At 46.9% G+C, this 18,355-nt stretch overlaps 1 protein-coding gene across 1 annotated transcript in view; it reads left to right on the top strand.

Moving 5' to 3' along the window:
- LOC140720593 (butyrophilin subfamily 1 member A1-like) overlaps positions 1–18,355 on the top strand; it is a 327,454-nt gene that overhangs the window by 87,425 nt on the left and 221,674 nt on the right. The gene's annotated exons all lie outside the window — the stretch shown is intronic.

Below are 18,355 nucleotides of genomic sequence, written 5' to 3'. Positions count from 1 at the left end.
AGGAGTAAATCTGACGTAAATGTAATCAGTGTAAATATAAATGTGCGGAGAGTGAAATAAACACGATTTGAGAATTATCGAGCCATTAATTTTAACTCGTTCACCACATCCGTCAACGGAACAGAAACACTGCGGATTCAGCAGCAGCCGCGGGCGGCGGGTCCTGAGCTCCCCGGCTCCCCCGGGTGCTAAAGTCCACCGGGACTGACAGGGTAACTGGGACAAGTGGTGGTGGTGCTGACTGGGAGACGGAGGTCAGGGTGAATCTTACGGGACGGGACAGGCGCCAGTGGTAACACACAAAGTGCCAAAGAATCGGTACAGAAAGGTGGAAGGAAGGGGGAGTAAAAGCTGACAGCTGATCCGGATGAGGGAGGGGTGGAGTGTGGAAATGTGTCAGAAGCTGGGAGGTGAGAGGTGGGAGAGACAAAGATGATGGAATCTGATCGGAGTGAAAAGTGGAGATTGGAATAAAGGGAGGGAGGTGGAGAGGGTGGGAAAGAAAATGGCCACAAGCTTCCTGTGGGATTATAATTGTGGAATTGGTTTCCTATTCCCTTAATCTTCCTGGTGGCCTCTAGGATGTGATCTGTGAAGTGAGTTCTGTTGTCCTGATTCATCTGGTATGTAAGTGCAACATTCTTGTCCAATCTGGGCACACGTGGTTCCTTTCTCGGATAAAACACAGTCCAAAGCCGTTTGGATTTCCAGTGTCACTGTATGGACCGGCACCAGTTCTGCCGACAATTTAGATATTGCTTATTGGCTTTGATCGAGAGCATATGCAGTTTAATTTACTAACTTTTCCAGTGCTGATGTCATGTTAATCAGTTCCTGTGCTGGTTTACCGGCTCCCTAGGCAGGTTTTACGTTCTCCAGCGACAACACTGTCCTTTTTACCCTGGGGTTATTGTCTTTCAGAGGTATATACCATCCTCTGAAACACTGGTTGTTTCCAAATTTACATCCCCATAGCCCAGTGACATTCTGGCCATCCGATGAAGGGGGTCCCACCATCACAGTACCAGAAATACCCGGGGCTGAGGGCTTGGACCAATTAAAGTCACAGTTCATCTCTGTTTCGGTGAAGGACACATCCATTTCTACATGTGCCGGGACAGCCATACACACCCAGCAGCTTGAGTGTTGGTGGCAGGGAAAGGACACGATCTCATCCAACCGCCATGGTTAGACACCGTCTTACAGTGAGAGGTGTGAATCCACGATGGACTGTCTCTTACTTTGGTAGTTGGAGGGGGTTTCTGGGTGGGGTGGGGGGCTCTGGCCCGCTGAATTACCTCCAGCATTTTGTGTGCATTGGTCATGATCTTTCAAGTGTCACTTGATTCTGGCCTGGTCCCAGAGGACTGGAAAATCCACAATGGGTTTGTCTGATCCTCACCATCCAGGACTGCCCTCTTCTCACTGATCCCATCAGGGAGAGGTACAGGAGCCTGAAGACACACTCAGTGTTTTAGAAACACCTTGTTCTTTCCACCATCAGATTTCTGAACAGACCAGCAACCGTACCAGACGAGTTTGCACCATGTAACATGTAGTAAAATTATTGACTGCACTGTCCTGCAGCCGAAAAACAATTTTCTCAACATAAATCAGTGATAATAAACCTGATTCTGATTCTAATTCTTGACCCACACTGGGAAATCCTGTCTTACATCATTACATCTCCTTGTGCGGGTTAGGTCTAATCACACACGACTGTAATTCTATCCCGTTGCCTTCTCATTCGTAATCTTGACATCCTTTGAAACTATAAAAGCCACTCTTTGACAGCCAGTTTCAACTCAGCTGCTAACCAGGTTTCTTTTCGAAGCCTTTTCCTGTTGTACTCCAGGGTGATCGCTCTGCTTGTCTGGCCCACTTTGTCTCCCCTGGGCCACGTGGCTTGACGATCATCTCAGCGGGGAATCTCGGGAACGACCATATTGACAAGAATCTGAAGTCACATCCAGTCCAGAGGGGGTACGGAAGGCTGATGTCCTCCCCTCAGCATCAGTCGTGAATTTAAAGTTAACAATTCGCTTTGCTTGTGTGGTGAACTAGATATAGCTGTCTGGACTGCTCCTGTGGCTCCTCCCACAGACCCCTGCAGACTGCTTCTGTGGCTCCTCCCACAGACCCCCGCTGACTGCTCCTGTGGCTCCTCCCACAGACCCCTGCTGACTGCTCCTGTGGCTCCTCCCACAGACCCTGTCTGACTGCTCCTGTGGCTCCTCCCACAGACCCCCCCCTGACTGCCCCTGTGGCTCCTCCCACAGACCCCCGCTGACTGCCCCTGCTGACTGCTCCTGTGGCTCCTCCCACAGACCCCTGCTGACTGCCCCTGCTGACTGCTCCTGTGGCTCCTCCCACAGACCCCCGCTGACTGCCCCTGCTGACTGCTCCTGTGGCTCCTCCCACAGACCCCTGTCTGACTGCTCCTGTGGCTCCTCCCACAGACCCCTGTCTGACTGCTCCTGTGGCTCCTCCCACAGACCCCTGCTGACAGCTCCTGTGGCTCCTCCCACAGACCCCTGTCTGACTGCTCCTGTGGCTCCTCCCACAGACCCTGCTGACTGCTCCTGTGGCTCCTCCCACAGACCCTGTCTGACTGCTCCTGTGGCTCCTCCCACAGACCCCCCCTGACTGCCCCTGTGGCTCCTCCCACAGACCCCCGCTGACTGCCCCTGCTGACTGCTCCTGTGGCTCCTCCCACAGACCCCTGCTGACTGCCCCTGCTGACTGCTCCTGTGGCTCCTCCCACAGACCCCCGCTGACTGCCCCTGCTGACTGCTCCTGTGGCTCCTCCCACAGACCCCTGTCTGACTGCTCCTGTGGCTCCTCCCACAGACCCCTGTCTGACTGCTCCTGTGGCTCCTCCCACAGACCCCTGCTGACAGCTCCTGTGGCTCCTCCCACAGACCCCTGTCTGACTGCTCCTGTGGCTCCTCCCACAGACCCTGCTGACTGCTCCTGTGGCTCCTCCCACAGACCCTGTCTGACTGCTCCTGTGGCTCCTCCCACAGACCCCCCCTGACTGCCCCTGTGGCTCCTCCCACAGACCCCCGCTGACTGCCCCTGCTGACTGCTCCTGTGGCTCCTCCCACAGACCCCCGCTGACTGCCCCTGCTGACTGCTCCTGTGGCTCCTCCCACAGACCCCCCCCTGACTGCCCCTGTGGCTCCTCCCACAGACCCCCGCTGACTGCTCCTGTGGCTCCTCCCACAGACCCCTGTCTGACTGCTCCTGTGGCTCCTCCCACAGACCCCTGTCTGACTGCTCCTGTGGCTCCTCCCACAGACCCCTGCTGACTGCACCTGTGGCTCCTCCCACAGACCCCTGTCTGACTGCTCCTGTGGCTCCTCCCACAGACCCTGCTGACTGCTCCTGTGGCTCCTCCCACAGACCCCTGCTGACTGCTCCTGTGGCTCCTCCCACAGACCCCCCGCTGACTGCTCCTGTGGCTCCTCCCACAGACCCCTGCTGACTGCTCCTGTGGCTCCTCCCACTGACCCCCTGCTGACTGCTCCTGTGGCTCCTCCCACTGACCCCCTGCTGACAGCTCCTGTGGCTCCTCCCACAGACCCCCTGCTGACTGCTGCTGTGGCTCCTCCCACAGACCCCTGCTGACTGCTCCTGTGGCTCCTCCCACAGACCCTGTCTGACTGCCCCTGTGGCTCCTCCCACAGACCCCCGCTGACTGCTCCTGTGGCTCCTCCCACAGACCCCTGTCTGACTGCTCCTGTGGCTCCTCCCACAGACCCCTGTCTGACTGCTCCTGTGGCTCCTCCCACAGACCCTGCTGACAGCTCCTGTGGCTCCTCCCACAGATCCCCTGCTGACTGCTCCTGTGGCTCCTCCCACAGATCCCCTGCTGACAGCTCCTGTGGCTCCTCCCACAGACCCCCGCTGACTGCCCCTGTGGCTCCTCCCACAGACCCTGTCTGACTGCTCCTGTGGCTCCTCCCACAGACCCCCGCTGACTGCTCCTGTGGCTCCTCCCACAGATCCCCTGCTGACTGCTCCTGTGGCTCCTCCCACAGATCCCCTGCTGACAGCTCATGTGGCTCCTCCCACAGACCCCCCGCTGACTGCCCCTGTGGCTCCTCCCACAGACCCTGTCTGACTGCTCCTGTGGCTCCTCCCACAGACCCTGTCTGACTGCTCCTGTGGCTCCTCCCACTGACCCCCTGCTGACAGCTCCTGTGGCTCCTCCCACAGACCCCCTGCTGACAGCTCCTGTGGCTCCTCCCACAGACCCCTGCTGACAGCTCCTGTGGCTCCTCCCACAGACCCTGTCTGACTGCTCCTGTGGCTCCTCCCACTGACCCCCTGCTGACAGCTCCTGTGGCTCCTCCCACAGACCCCCTGCTGACAGCTCCTGTGGCTCCTCCCACAGACCCCTGCTGACAGCTCCTGTGGCTCCTCCCACAGACCCCCGCTGACTGCCCCTGTGGCTCCTCCCACAGACCCTGTCTGACTGCTCCTGTGGCTCCTCCCACAGACCCTGTCTGACTGCTCCTGTGGCTCCTCCCACAGACCCCTGCTGACAGCTCCTGTGGCTCCTCCCACAGACCCCTGCTGACAGCTCCTGTGGCTCCTCCCACAGACCCCCGCTGACTGCTCCTGTGGCTCCTCCCACAGACCCCTGCTGACTGCTCCTGTGGCTCCTCCCACAGACCCCCTGCTGACTCCTCCCACAGACCCCTGCTGACTGCTCCTGTGGCTCCTCCCACAGACCCCCTGCTGACTGCTCCTGTGGCTCCTCCCACAGACCCCTGCTGACTCCTCCCACAGACCCTGCTGACTGCTCCTGTGTCTCCTCCCACAGACCCCTGCTGACTGCTCCTGTGGCTCCTCCCACAGACCCCCGCTGACTCCTCCCACAGACCCTGCTGACAGCTCCTGTGGCTCCTCCCACAGACCCCTGCTGACTCCTCCCACAGACCCTGATGACTGCTCCTGTGGCTCCTCCCACAGACCCCTGCTGACTCCTCCCACAGACCCCTGCTGACTGCTCCTGTGGCTCCTCCCACAGACCCCTGCTGACTCCTCCCACAGACCCCTGCTGACAGCTCCTGTGGCTCCTCCCACAGACCCCTGCTGACTGCTCATGTGGCTCCTCCCACAGACCCCTGCTGACAGCTCCTGTGGCTCCTCCCACAGACCCCTGCTGACTCCTCCCACAGACCCTGCTGACTGCTCCTGTGGCTCCTCCCACAGACCCCTGCTGACTGCTCCTGTGGCTCCTCCCACAGACCCCTGTATAAAGGCGACTGTGGGCTGTTGCCCTGCCTCGTTCCCCAGGATGTAGTGTTGTTCATTCTTCCAGTCAATAAAAGCCGATACCTCGCCTTCCTACGTCTCAGCGTAAGTTATTGATGGTGCATCAGCTTGTCACACGTACATCGAAACACACAGTGAAATGGGTCGTTGTGCGTCAATCACCAACACAGTCTGAGGATTGTCCAGGGCGCTGGCCACAAATGCTGACACACTTCTGGTACCCAACGTAGCATGCCCGAAACTTACTAACCCCAACCTATACATCTTCGGAATGGGGGAGGAAACCGGAGCATCCGGAGGAAAATCACGCAGTCACAGGAAGAATCTGCAAACTTAAATACAGCAGCGGGAATTGACCCCGGGCGTTACACTAACTGCTGGGATACCGTGCCACCTGAATTGGATGGATTTTTACAACAATCCTGTAAAAATGTTACCGTCACTGATGCTAGTGTTTAAGTCTGGATTTACTTGATATTTCAAGTTACATCCTGAGTCGTTGGTGATGAGGTTCGAACTCTTGTGACAGTTTTAATTAGCCGGACCCATTTTTCCCCGGACTGGGGAATCAAGAACTAATCGGTATAAAGTGAGAAGGAAAGGATTTACGGTAACAGGAATTTTCACACAGAGGGTGGTCATGAATAGGAAGTATTTCCCGGGGCAGCAACAGCTAAAAGGAGGGGGCATAATGTTAAGAGATTGGAGGAAAGTACAGGGGGTTGTCAGAGGTAGATTTTTACACAGAGAGTGGAGAGTGCGTGGAACGCTTTGTAAGGGTGGTGGTAAGACAGGAACAAAATGTTGTAACTGCTCATTAACTTTTTTTAAAAACTTTTTTTTATTTTTATTGAACACAAACAAAAACAGAAACACTAAGCATATGCTAACAAAGCCAGGGAATCACACATACGCATCAACAAATATATAACTATTAACTTCAAATAAACAAGAAAATCCACTCTAAATACTGTTGGACAGTAGGAACGATATCTAAAAGGAGTCACAAAACAGAAACATTTACAGAGGTAACCCGAAACATTGACAGATTTGTACAGTCTTTACAGCTTTCTGGTTATGGGAAGTTTTCAGAGTATTAATGTGTAGTTCGAAGTCTTACGTATAAAAATATAAATGAAGGTTTCTTATTGATGTACTTGCATTTATGAATATAAAATTTGCTGTAAATTAACAAAAGATTTATGATAAAGAAATGATCCCTATGAGAATTGTTGTTATTAGTAAACCCAAATTAGACATTTTCAAAACAAAAAGTAAAATCCACATTAATATATTGATCTATAAATTGACAAACATCAACCCAAAATTTTTTAACACATTCACAATCCCAAAACAGATGAAATAGATCCTTTGAATATAAACCACAAAAAGAACAGTTAGTTTCAATATCAGAATTAAACCCCAACAAATAAACATTGCTTGGATAATATCTATGTATAATTTTAAATGAAATTTCATTAATTTTATTCCTCAATAAAAATTTATTAAATAGGCCCCAAATACTCCTCCACCTCAGATTCCCCAAGAGACTATTCCAAAAACTAGCAGCCGTAGGAATAGAAGTAATGTATTTTTGAAACAAACTTCTAATACCTTTATTTTTTTAAAATGATGGATGAAAACAAATCTTTTCTACAGCTGTACTGGATGGATCCAAGCTGGGTAATTCAACTACCCAATATGATGTATTTCTAAACAACATAGTTACACCAGAGGGAATTGCATCCATAACAGCAGCAAATAATTTTGGAGTCACAGGAAATTCAAAGGTGGATAAAAACTCTGTATAACTCAATAAAGTACTGCTTGAATTAAATAACTGTTTAACTAACAAACTATTATTATCAAACCAATCTCTAAAAAACAGAAGATTTATTCTTATAAGTTATGTTGTGGCTATTCCAGATAAAGTAACTATGTGGAGAAAAATTGTGTTTGTAAATGAAAGACCAAGATAAAAGCATCTGTTTATGAAACTGAGATAAACAGAGAGGAACTTTGTCTATTTTGTAATTACATAAAAGAAAAAAAATTCAATCCACCAACCTGGGAAAAGACAAAAGAAGGAAAACAATTCCATATAGGAGTAGGATTACGTAACAATGGTTTCATCCAATTAATTTAAAAAGTATTATTAAGACTGTCAAAATCAAGAGAATTTAGACCCCCCCCCCGTCATAACTATTCATGACAGCAGATTTTTTAATATAATGAACTTTGTTTTTGCATAAGAAGTTAAACAACATGATGTCTGTCAATTTACAGATTTTTTTATCGACGTTTAAGGGGAGAGTTATATATGTAATCCTGGAAAGACCTTCCGCTTTACAAAGCAAAACCCGGCCTTTCAAACCACTGGTTTAATCTTTTTTTTTGGTTTTGTCTACAAGAGGTTGAAAATTATCTTTAACTTAAAAAATGTCAGCTGAAGTTGCTCGATTCGACCTTCTCAAGGGCAGTAAATGTTGTTCCTGCTGCCGACGCCCACATTCCGGACACAAGAAATTCTTGGTGGATCGCAGAAGGCCAGGCAGCATCCAATTTCCCTCGGGATCGACGTTTTGGGCCGAGACCCTTCGTCAGGACCCCTCTGTCTCGGTCCGAAACGTCGACAGTGCTTCTACCTATAGATGCTGCCTGGCCTGCTGTGTTCTACCAGCATTTTGTGTGTGTTGCTTGAATTTCCAGCATCTGCAGATTTCCTCGTGTTTGCCACAATAAATTCTAGTGCCGGTTCCCAGCAATTACATTTTGTTTCTGCTCCTCCTGCAGTACCGGTTTCCAGCGGCAGGCGGCGGTCATGCACCGTGAATCTGACTTTTGGGCCGCTCGCCATCCCCGCCCTCTGGTTGAAAGCGGTACTGCAATACACTAAATTTCCTCCCAGTAGATCCCGAAAAAATGAAAAATAAATATACAAATATTGTTGTAATGTGAGAATTATAAAAATAAGTAGTACTAATTAGGATAAGGGTAAAACAGCAATACTCTCGCTACTGAAAGCTTTGTAAAGAGATTGTTTCCGGGTTGCGAGGTTTTAGTTCCGTTCTTTCTGTCCAGTGCGCATGTGTGTATAGGTTCCACTGTGCACCGGCCTCGAAAAGACCGGAAGTAAAACTCTGCAACCCGGAAGCAACCTCTATTTACAAACACCTTTACGGAGCGCGGGTATTGCTATATCACCATTATCCTAATTTGTATTAACTTATCTTTATAATGCTCATTTCACAATACTTCTCCGCCTATAATTTCAACATTCTCCAAATGTAAATAATGGGGAAACATAAAACAGTGGTGCAATGATCTTGCGAACCTCTGAAACTTGTACTAGTGTCTCAGTAACGGTTTACCAATACAAAACACCTGAAAACCGTGGCAGGTTCAACATTCAGTCTAACAAAGGAAACTGTCCATTCAAATATTCAGTCTGTCAGGAGTTTGCGAGGGCACTGTGTTGCAACAGATGAACATTATGAAATCTAAGTCTTACTGACAGACACCTCACAGACTGTCTCAGACCGGCTGTCTGTAGTTATGAGTCAAATCTCAGGGAACTAGCAGAAAGTATTCAGCCCCAGTCCCCACACTGAGAGCAACAGCCAATTTCTATTCATTTATTTCTCGTGTTGAAATAAAATTAAATAATGAAACACAGAATTAAAGGTGTTGTAATGTGAGTATTATAAAAATAAGTACTTCTAATTATGATCATTTTAAAATAGCAATACTCCCGCTACGGAAAGCTGTTTGTAAAGAGAGGTTTACAAACAGCAGCTGAACACTGCAAAAGACAAAGGAACATTGGCCATTGGTGTATAGATTTTTTTTGTGATTGAGGAAGCAGTTCTGATTGGGCTGAATGCAGCTGGAAGTTGCAGAGTTTCACCAGTTCTAATCAGTCAAATTCATACAAGTACCACATTTCCATCAGATAAAAGAGCAACTACATAAGATAACATACCAAAAGCTTGACTGTTGTGTGAATAGAAATTATGAAAAGGCTTTTCACTCTGCAGAGCTATTTTAATGTATTCAGTCGAAGCAAGAGGCGGAGAGGGAAGAGGTAAAAGAAGCTCAGAGAGAAGCTGTTTTTTTTAACTGATCAGGGCGAAGAGGCTAGACTGCGCAGGCGCGTGAAAGTTGGCCTCTGAGATCAGCGGGGGAATTTAAAAAGCGAGCAGAGGCTGAATACGAGCTTCACTGCAGGTGAGGTAAGGCTGGGTAAGCTCCTTTAATTAATCTAATTAGCTTAGGAGTAGGTAATGGAGGCAGCAGTTAGGGCAGTTGAGTTCTCCATTTGCAGGATGTGGGAAGTCAGGGCGAGCACAGCTGTCCCTGATGACTACACCTGCAAAAGGTGCATCCAGCTGCAGTTCCTGACAAACCGTGTTAGGGAACTGGAGCTGGAGCTGGATGAACTTCGGATCATTCGGGAGGCAGAAATAGACAGGACTTTCAGGGAGATAGTCACCCCTAGGAGTCAGGAGACAGGTAGTTCGGTGACTGTCAGGAGAGGGAAGGGGAATAGACAGGAAGAGCAGAGCACCCCTGTGGCTGTTCCCATCAACAATAAGTATACCATTTTGGATACTATTGGTGGGGATGACCTACCACGGACAAGTTGCAGTGGTTGCGTCTCTGGCACTGAGACTGGACCCTCAGCTCAGAAGGGGAGGGAAAAGAGGAGAGCAGCAGTGATAGGAAATTCGATAGTTAGGGGGACAGATAAGGGGTTCTGTGGAAGAGATCAAGAATCCCGGATGGTCTGTTGCCTCCCTGGTGCCAGGGTCTGCGATATCTCGGATCAAGTTCTCAGTATTCTCAAGAGGGAGGGTGAGCAGCCGGATGTCGTGGTCCGTGTAGGGACCAATCACGTGGGTAGGAAGAGTGAGGAGGTCCTGAAAGGTGAGTTTACGGAGCTGGGTGCCAAGTTAAAGGTCAGGACCTCCAGGATAGCAATCTCAGGATTGCTGCCAATGCCACGTTCAGGTGGGTTTAGAAATAGTAAGATAGTGCAGATCAACACGTGGCTGAAGACATGGTGCAGAAGGGAGGGCTTCAGATTTATAGATAATTGGGCTGTTTTCCAGGGAAGGTGGGACCTGTTCCAGCAGGATGGTTTATATCTGAACTGGAGGGGGACAAATATTCTTGCAGGTAGGTTTGCTAGAGAGGCTCCAGTGGATTTAAACTAGATACAAGGGGGGAGGGGAACCAGAGTGTAGGAACAGATGTATGGGAGAAGGAAGAAAAATAAGACAGTAAAGTTCTTTGTACTGTTAGAGATAATCAGAGGGGAAGAGGTGGAGAATTTCTTAAATGCATTTATTTTAATGCTAGGAGCATTGTAAGAAAGGTGGATGAGCTTAGAGCATGGATTGATACCTGGAAATATGATGTTGCAGCTGTTAGTGAAACATGGTTGCAGGAGGAGTGTGATTGGCAACTAAATATTCCTGGATTTTGTTGCTTCAGGTGTGATAGCATCTCCAACACCATCACACTGAGCACGGGGGCTCCCCAGGGTTGTGTGCTCAGTCCACTGCTGTTCACTCTGCTGACCCACGACTGTGCTGCAACACACAGCTCGAACCATATCATCAAGTTTGCCAATGACACGACCGTGGTGGGTCTCATCAGCAAGAACGATGAGTCAGCTTACAGAGAGGAGGTGCAGCGGCTAACGGACTGGTGCAGAGCCAACAACCTGTCTCTTAATCTGAACAAAACAAAAGAGATGGTTGTTGACTTCAGGAGGGCACGGAGCGACCACTCCCCGCTGAACATCGACGGCTCCTCGGTAGAGATCGTAAGGAGCACCAAATTTCTTGGTGTTCACCTGGTGGAGAATCTCACCTGGTCCCTCAACACCAGCTCCATAGCAAAGAAAGCCCAGCAGCGTCTCTACTTTTTGCGAAGGCTGAGGAAAGTCAATCTTCCACACCCCATCCTCATCACATTCTACAGGGGTTGTATTGAGAGCATCCTGAGCAACTGCATCACTGCCTGGTTCAGAAATTGCACCATCTCAGATCGCAAGACCCTGCAGCGGATAGTGAGGTCAGCTGAGAAGATCATCGGGGTCTCTCTTCCCGCCACCATGGACATTTACACTACACGCTGTATCCGCAAAGGAAACAGCATTATGAAGGACCCCATGCACCCCTCATACAATCTTTTCTCCCTCCTGCCATCTGGGAAAAGGCTCCGAAGCATTTGGGCTCCCATGACCAGACTATGTAACAGTTTCTTCCCCCAAGCTATCAGACTCCTCAATACCCGAAGCCTGGACTGACACCTTGCCCTACTGTCCTGTTTATTATTTATTGTAATGTCTGCACTGTTTTTGTGCACTTTATGCAGTCCAGTGTAGGTCTGTAGTCTAGTGTTAGCTTTCTCTGTTTTTTTTTTAATTACGTAGTTCAGTCTAGTTTTTTGTACTGTGTCATGTAACACCATGGTCCTGAAAAACATTGTCTCATTTTTACTATGCACTGTACCAGCAGCTATGGTCGAAATGACAGTAAAAGTTGACTTGACTTGATAGAATCGGAAGGACAAGAGGGGAAGGTGTTGCGTTGCATGTCAGAGAAAATATTACAGCGGTGCTCTGGCAGGATAGATTAGAGGGCTCTTCTAGGAAGGCTATTTGGGTGGAATTGAGGAATGGGAAAGGTGTAGTAACACTTATAGCGGTGTATTTTAGACCACCTAATGGGCAGCGAGAATTGGAGGAGCAAATTTGCAAGGAGATAGCAGATATTTGTAATAAGCACAAGGTTGTGATTGTGGGAGATTTTAATTTTTCGCACATAGACTGGGAACCCATACTGTAAAAGGGATGGATGGTTTGGAGTTTGTAAAATGTGTGTAGGATAGTTTTTTGCAGCAACACATAGAGGTACTGACAACAGAAGGGGCAGTGTTGGATCTCTTGTTAGGGAATGAGACAGGTGAGGTGACGGAGGTATGTGTTGGGGAGCACTTCGGGTCCAGTGATCACAATGCCATTAATTTCAGTATAATTATGGAGAAGGATAGGACTGGACCCAGGGTTAAGATTTTCGATTGGAGAAAGGCTAACTTTGAGGAGATGCGAATGGATTTAGAAGGAGTGGATTGGGACAATTTGTTTTATGGGAAGGATGTAATAGAGAAATGGAGGTCATTTAAAGGTGAAATTTTGAGGGTACAGAATTTTTATGTTCCTGTTAGGTTGAAAGGAAAGGTTAAAAGTTTCAGAGAGCCATGGTTTTCAAGGGATATTGGAAACTTGATTCGGAAAAAGAGAGATAGCTACAATAAATATAGGCAGAATGGAGTAAATGAGGTGCTCGAGGAATATAAAGAATGTAAAAAGAATCTTAAGAAAGAAATTAGAAAAACTAAAAGAAGAAACTAGGTTGCTTTAGCACGTAAGGTGAAAATAAATCTGAAGGGTTTCTACAGTTATATTAATAGCAAAAGGATACTGAGGGATAAAATTGGTCCTGTAGAGAATCAGAGTGGACAGCTATGTGTGGAGCCGGAAGAGATGGGGGAGATTTTGAACAATTTCTTTTCTTCAGTATTTGCTAAGGAGAAGGATATTGAATTGTGTAAGGTAAGCAAAACAAGTAGGGAAGTTATGGAAACTATGATGATTAAAGAGGAGGAAGTACTGGCACTTTTAGGGAATATAAAAGTGGGTAAATCTCCTGGTCCTGACAGGATATTCCCTAGGACCTTGAGGGAAGTTAGTGTAGAAATAGCAGGGGCTCTGACAGAAATATTTAAAATGTCATTAGAAACGGGGATGGTGCTGGAGGATTGGCGTATTGCTCATGTGGTTCCATTGTTTAAAAAGGGCTCTAAGAGTAAACCTAGCAATTATAGACTGGTCAGTCTGACGTCAGTGGTGGGCAAATTAATGGAAAGTATTCTTAGAGATGGTATATATAATTATCTGGATAGACAGGGTGTGATTAGGAACAGTCAACATGGATTTGTGCGTGGAAGGTCATGTTTGACAAATCTTATTGAATTTTTTGAAGAGGTTACAAGGAAAGTTGACAAGGGTAAAGCAGTGGATGTTGTCTATATGGACTTCAGTAAGGTCTTTGAGAAGGTTCCGCATGGAAGGTTAGTTAGGAAGGTTCAATCGTTAGGTATTAATATTGAAGTAGTAAAATGGATTCAATAGTGGCTGGATGGGAGATGCCAGAGAGTAGTGGTGGATAACTGTTTGTCAGGTTGGAGGCCGGTGACTAGTGGTGTGCCTCAGGGATCTGTATTGGGTCCAATGTTGTTTGTCATATACATTAATGATCTGGATGATGGGGTGGTAAATTGGATTAGTAAGTATGCAGATAATACTAAGGTAGGTGGCGTTGTGGATAATGAAGTAGGTTTTCAAAGCTTGCAGAGAGATTTAGGCCAGTTAGAAGAGTGGGCTGAAAGATGGCAGTTGGAGTTTAATGCTGATAAGTGTGAGGTGCTACATTTTGGTAGGAATAATCCAAATAGGACATACATGGTAAATGGTAGGGCATTGAAGAATGCAGTAGAACAGAGTGATCTAGGAATAATGGTGCATAGTTCCCTGAAGGTGGAATCTCATGTGGATAGGTTGGTGAAGAAAGCTTTTGGTATGCTGGCCTTTATGAATCAGAGCATTGAGTATAGCAATTGGGATGTAATGTTAAAATTATACAAGGCATTGGTAAGGCCAAATTTGGAGTATTGTGTACAGTTCTGGTCACCACGTTATAGGAAAGATGTCAACAAAATAGAGAAAGTACAGAGAAGATTTACTAGAATGTTACCTGGGTTTCAGCACCTAAGTTACAGAGAAAGGTTTAACAAGTTAGGTCTTTATTCTTTGGAGCGTAGGAGGTTGAGGGGGGACTTGATAGAGGTATTTAAAATAATGAGGGGGATAGACAGAGTTGACGTTGATAGGCTTTTTCCATTGAGAGTAGGGGAGATTCAAGCAAGAGGACATGAATTGAGAGTTAGGGGGCAAAAGTTTAAGGATAACACGAGGGGGAATTTCTTTACTCAGAGAGTGGTAGCTGTGTGGAATGAGCTTCCAGTAGAAATGGTAGAGGCAGGTTCGGTATTGTAATTTAAAGTAAAATTGGATAGATATATGGACAGGAAAGGAATGGAGGGTTATGGGCTGAGTGCAGGTCAGTGGAACTAGGTGAGAGTAAGCGTTCAACACGGACTAGAAGGGCCGAGATGGCCTGTTTCCGTGCTGTAATTGTTATATGGTTGTTTCCGGGGTTGCGGGGTTTTACTTCCGGTCTTTTCTGCCTGGTGCGCATGTGTGTGTCAAAACAATTTAGTAGGTCGATCTTGCCTTTCACTAAGGCCGAAGTAGGGGATCTTGGACTTAAAAGGGTTGGTGACCACTACCCTAGAGGGAGCTGAGTGAAAGAGAAGGGGTGAGAGGGGAAACAGAATAGGCAATGGCAAAGAGAGATAACGAGGAGGAGAAATTACCGAAAGTTAGAGAAATTGATGGTGCTGAGTTCCTCCAGCATTTTGTATATGTTGCTTCGGATTTCCAACATCTGCAGAATTTCTTGTGTAGACCGATCGATGTCATGCTATAAAGCTGGAGGCTGCCCAGAAAGAATATAATATCAAATATATTTAATATTAAATAATAGCAAATAATATCGAAGAGGATACTAAAAGCTTTTTCAAGTATATAAAGAGTAAAAGACAGGTGAGAGTAGATATAGGACAGATAGAAAATGATGCGGGAGAAATTGTAATGGGAGATAAGAAGATGGCAGAGGAACTGAACGTGTATTTTGCATCAGTCTTCACTGCGGAAGACATCAGCAATATACCGGACATTCAAGAGTGTCAGGGAAGAGAAATATGCGCAGTCACAATTACGACAGAGAAAGTACTCAGGAAGCTGAATAGTCTAAGGGTAGATAAATCTCCTGGACCAGATGGAATGCATGTTCTGAAGGAAGTAGCTGTGGAGATTGTGGAGGCATTAGCAATGATCTTTCAAAAGTCGATAGATTCTGGCAATGGTTCCGGAGGACTGGAAGATTGCAAATGTCACTCTGCTATTTAAGAAGGGGGCAAGGAAGCGGAAAGGAAATTATAGACCTGTTAGCTTGACATCGGTGGTTGGGAAGTTGTTGGAGTTGATTGTCAAGGATGAGGTTACGGAGTACCTGGAGGCATATGACAAGATAGGCAGAACTCAGCATGGTTTCCTTAAATGAAAATCCTGCCTGACAAACCTAGTGCAATTTTTTGAGGAAATTACAAGTAAGCGACGAGGGAGATGCAGTGGATGTTGTGTATTTGGATTTTCAGAGGGCCTTTGACAAGGTGCCGCACATAAGGCTGCTAAACAAGATAAGAGCCCATGGAATTATGGGAAAGTTACATACGTGGATAGAGTGTTGGTTGATTGGCAGGAAACAGAGAGTGGGAATAAAGGGATCACATTCTGGTTGGCTGCCGGTTACCAGTGGTGTTACACAGGGTTCCGTGTTGGGGCCGCTTCTTTTTACGTTGTATATCAACGATTTGGATTTTAGAATAGATGGCTTTGTGGCTAAATTTGCTGATGATACAAAGATAGGTGGAGGGGCCGGTAGTGCTGAGGAAACGGAGAGTCTGCAGAGAGACTTGGATAGATTGGGGGAATGGGCAAAGAAGTGGCAAATGAAATACAATGTCGGAAAGTGTATGGTCATGCACTTTGGGGAGAAGAAATAAATGGGCAGACTATTATTTAAATGGGGAGAGAATTCAAAGTTCTGAGATGCAACGGGACTTGGGAGTCCTCGTGCAGGATACCCATAAGGTTAACTTCCAGGTTGAGTCGGTGGTGAAGAAGGCGAATGTAATGTTGGCATTCAATTCTAGAGGAATAGAATATAGGAGCAGGGAATTGATGTTGAGACTCTATAAGGCACTGGTAAGACCTCACTTGGAATACTGTGTGCAGTTTTGGGCTCCTTATTTAAGAAAGGATGTGCTGACATTGGAGAGGGTTCAGAGAAGATTCACTAGAATGATTCCGGGAATGAGAGGGTTAACATATGAGGAACATTTGCCCGCTCTTGGACTGTGCTCCTTGGAGTTTACAAGAATGGGGGGGGGGACCTCATAGAAACATTTTGAATGTTGAAAGGCATGGACAGAGTGGATGTGGCAAAGTTGTTTCCCATGGTGGGGGAGTCTAGTACGAGAGGACATGACTTGAGGATTGCAGGGCGCCCATTCAGAACAGAGATGCGAAAACATTTTTTTAGCCAGAGAGTGGTGAATCTACAGAATTTGTTGCCACGGGCAGCAGTGGAGGTCAAGTCATTGGGTGTATTTAAAGCAGAGATTGATAGGTATCTGAGTAATCAGGGAATCAAAGGTTATGTTGAGAAGGCGGGGGAATGGGACTAAAGGGGAGATCGGATCAGCTCATGATAAATGGCAGAGCAGACTCGATGGGCCGAATGGCCGACTTCTGTTCCTTTGTCTTATGGTCTGATTGTTTAATATGAGGTGCTCTTCCTCCAACTTGAGTGTGGTCTCATTGTAGCAGTTGAGGAGGCCATTTACTGACATGTCAGAATGGGAATGGGGAGGTCCCATTGAATATGAGGCCACCGGGATATTCTGGGTTTTTTAGATAGATAGATAGATACTTTATTCATCCCCATGGGGAAATTCAACCTTTTTTCCAATGTCCCATACACTTGTTGTAGCAAAAAACTAATTACATACAATACTTAACTCAGTAAAAGTATGATATGCATCTAAATCACTATCTCAAAAAGCATTAATAATAGCTTTTAAAAAAAAGTTCTTAAGTCCTGGAGGTTGAATTGTAAAGCCTAATGGCATTGGGGAGTATTGACCTCTTCATCCTGTCTGAGGAGCATTGCATCGATAGTAACCTGTCGCTGAAACTGCTTCTCTGTCTCTGGATGGTGCTATGTAGAGGATGTTCAGGGTTTTCCATAATTGACCGTAGCCTACTCAGCGCCCTTCGCTCAGCAACAGATGGAATGAAGTGCCTGACAAAGCATTCTCCCAGTCTATTAGAAGCCACACCAGGAGCACTCAATACAGTCGATGACCCCGATAGACTAACAGGGGTAATGATGTGTTGGATATGGAGGCACGTGGGGTAGTAGGTAGAGACAAGGGGAACAGTGAACAGTGAACCATATTCCCTCGCGTGTTTCTCCGGCTTCCCCATTCGGTCTCTGCTGCCAGTTTCAACCACACCCGTGGCAGCGAGTTTTGCATTCTCTTTCCTGAACTTACTGCATGATCTATTGAGGCCTGCCTTACATTTTATCTTTGGCTGAAGGCATCCACATTCATTCTTTATCTTCTCCCACCCTTTAATCCATGCGTAATGTTATATATCCGTCTGATCACCTCAATGTCGTACTCGGGTGAGAAAGTATCATCCCCGATATTATAAATCTCTCAAGCTTTCTTTGTACTGTGTCTGGTGGCCCTACGTCATTTCCACAATGACCTTTTTAAAATCTGTGTGCCAGCAGGAGTGAGTTCAGAAACGGGAATATTCAGTGCCATGCAATAATTGGCACAGAATTCCTGTTGTAGGATGTCCAGTCTCCGTTAATTCAAATCTGCGTTTCATTTATTTTAGGAAGAAGATCATCAGAAGAGCAGGTAGGACATCTCTTGACAAAATTCATTCATAAAATAATTCAAAATTGGCTGATGCTCCGTTTATAACAGCTGTTTAACATTCGCAGTGTTGGCAATGAAGCTCCAGTGTTGTCAGTGACAGATGGTACCCTGACAATGGAGAAATTCGATCACCTCTTCTCACTAAAAACATTGTTGAAAGAAACTTATGTTGCCGTTAAGCAAGGTAAAACTTGTACAGTTTCCTTTGTCCTTGCACCGTTAAATAATAATTAGAAGAAAAAAATGACTTTCAATATCATTTGGGGGGGACTGACCTCCTTGGTCTAAGATTGCGTCTCAGGGGAAGCGTGGACATCCTAACTAATCTGGTAAAGATTCTGGCACCAAACCCCTGCAT

The sequence above is a fragment of the Hemitrygon akajei genome, chromosome 2 (genome assembly GCF_048418815.1).
Source record: "Hemitrygon akajei chromosome 2, sHemAka1.3, whole genome shotgun sequence".
Lineage (NCBI taxonomy): Eukaryota > Metazoa > Chordata > Chondrichthyes > Myliobatiformes > Dasyatidae > Hemitrygon > Hemitrygon akajei.
The sequence above is the reverse complement of the archived record's forward strand: the minus strand, read 5'-3'. Positions and strand labels throughout refer to the sequence as shown.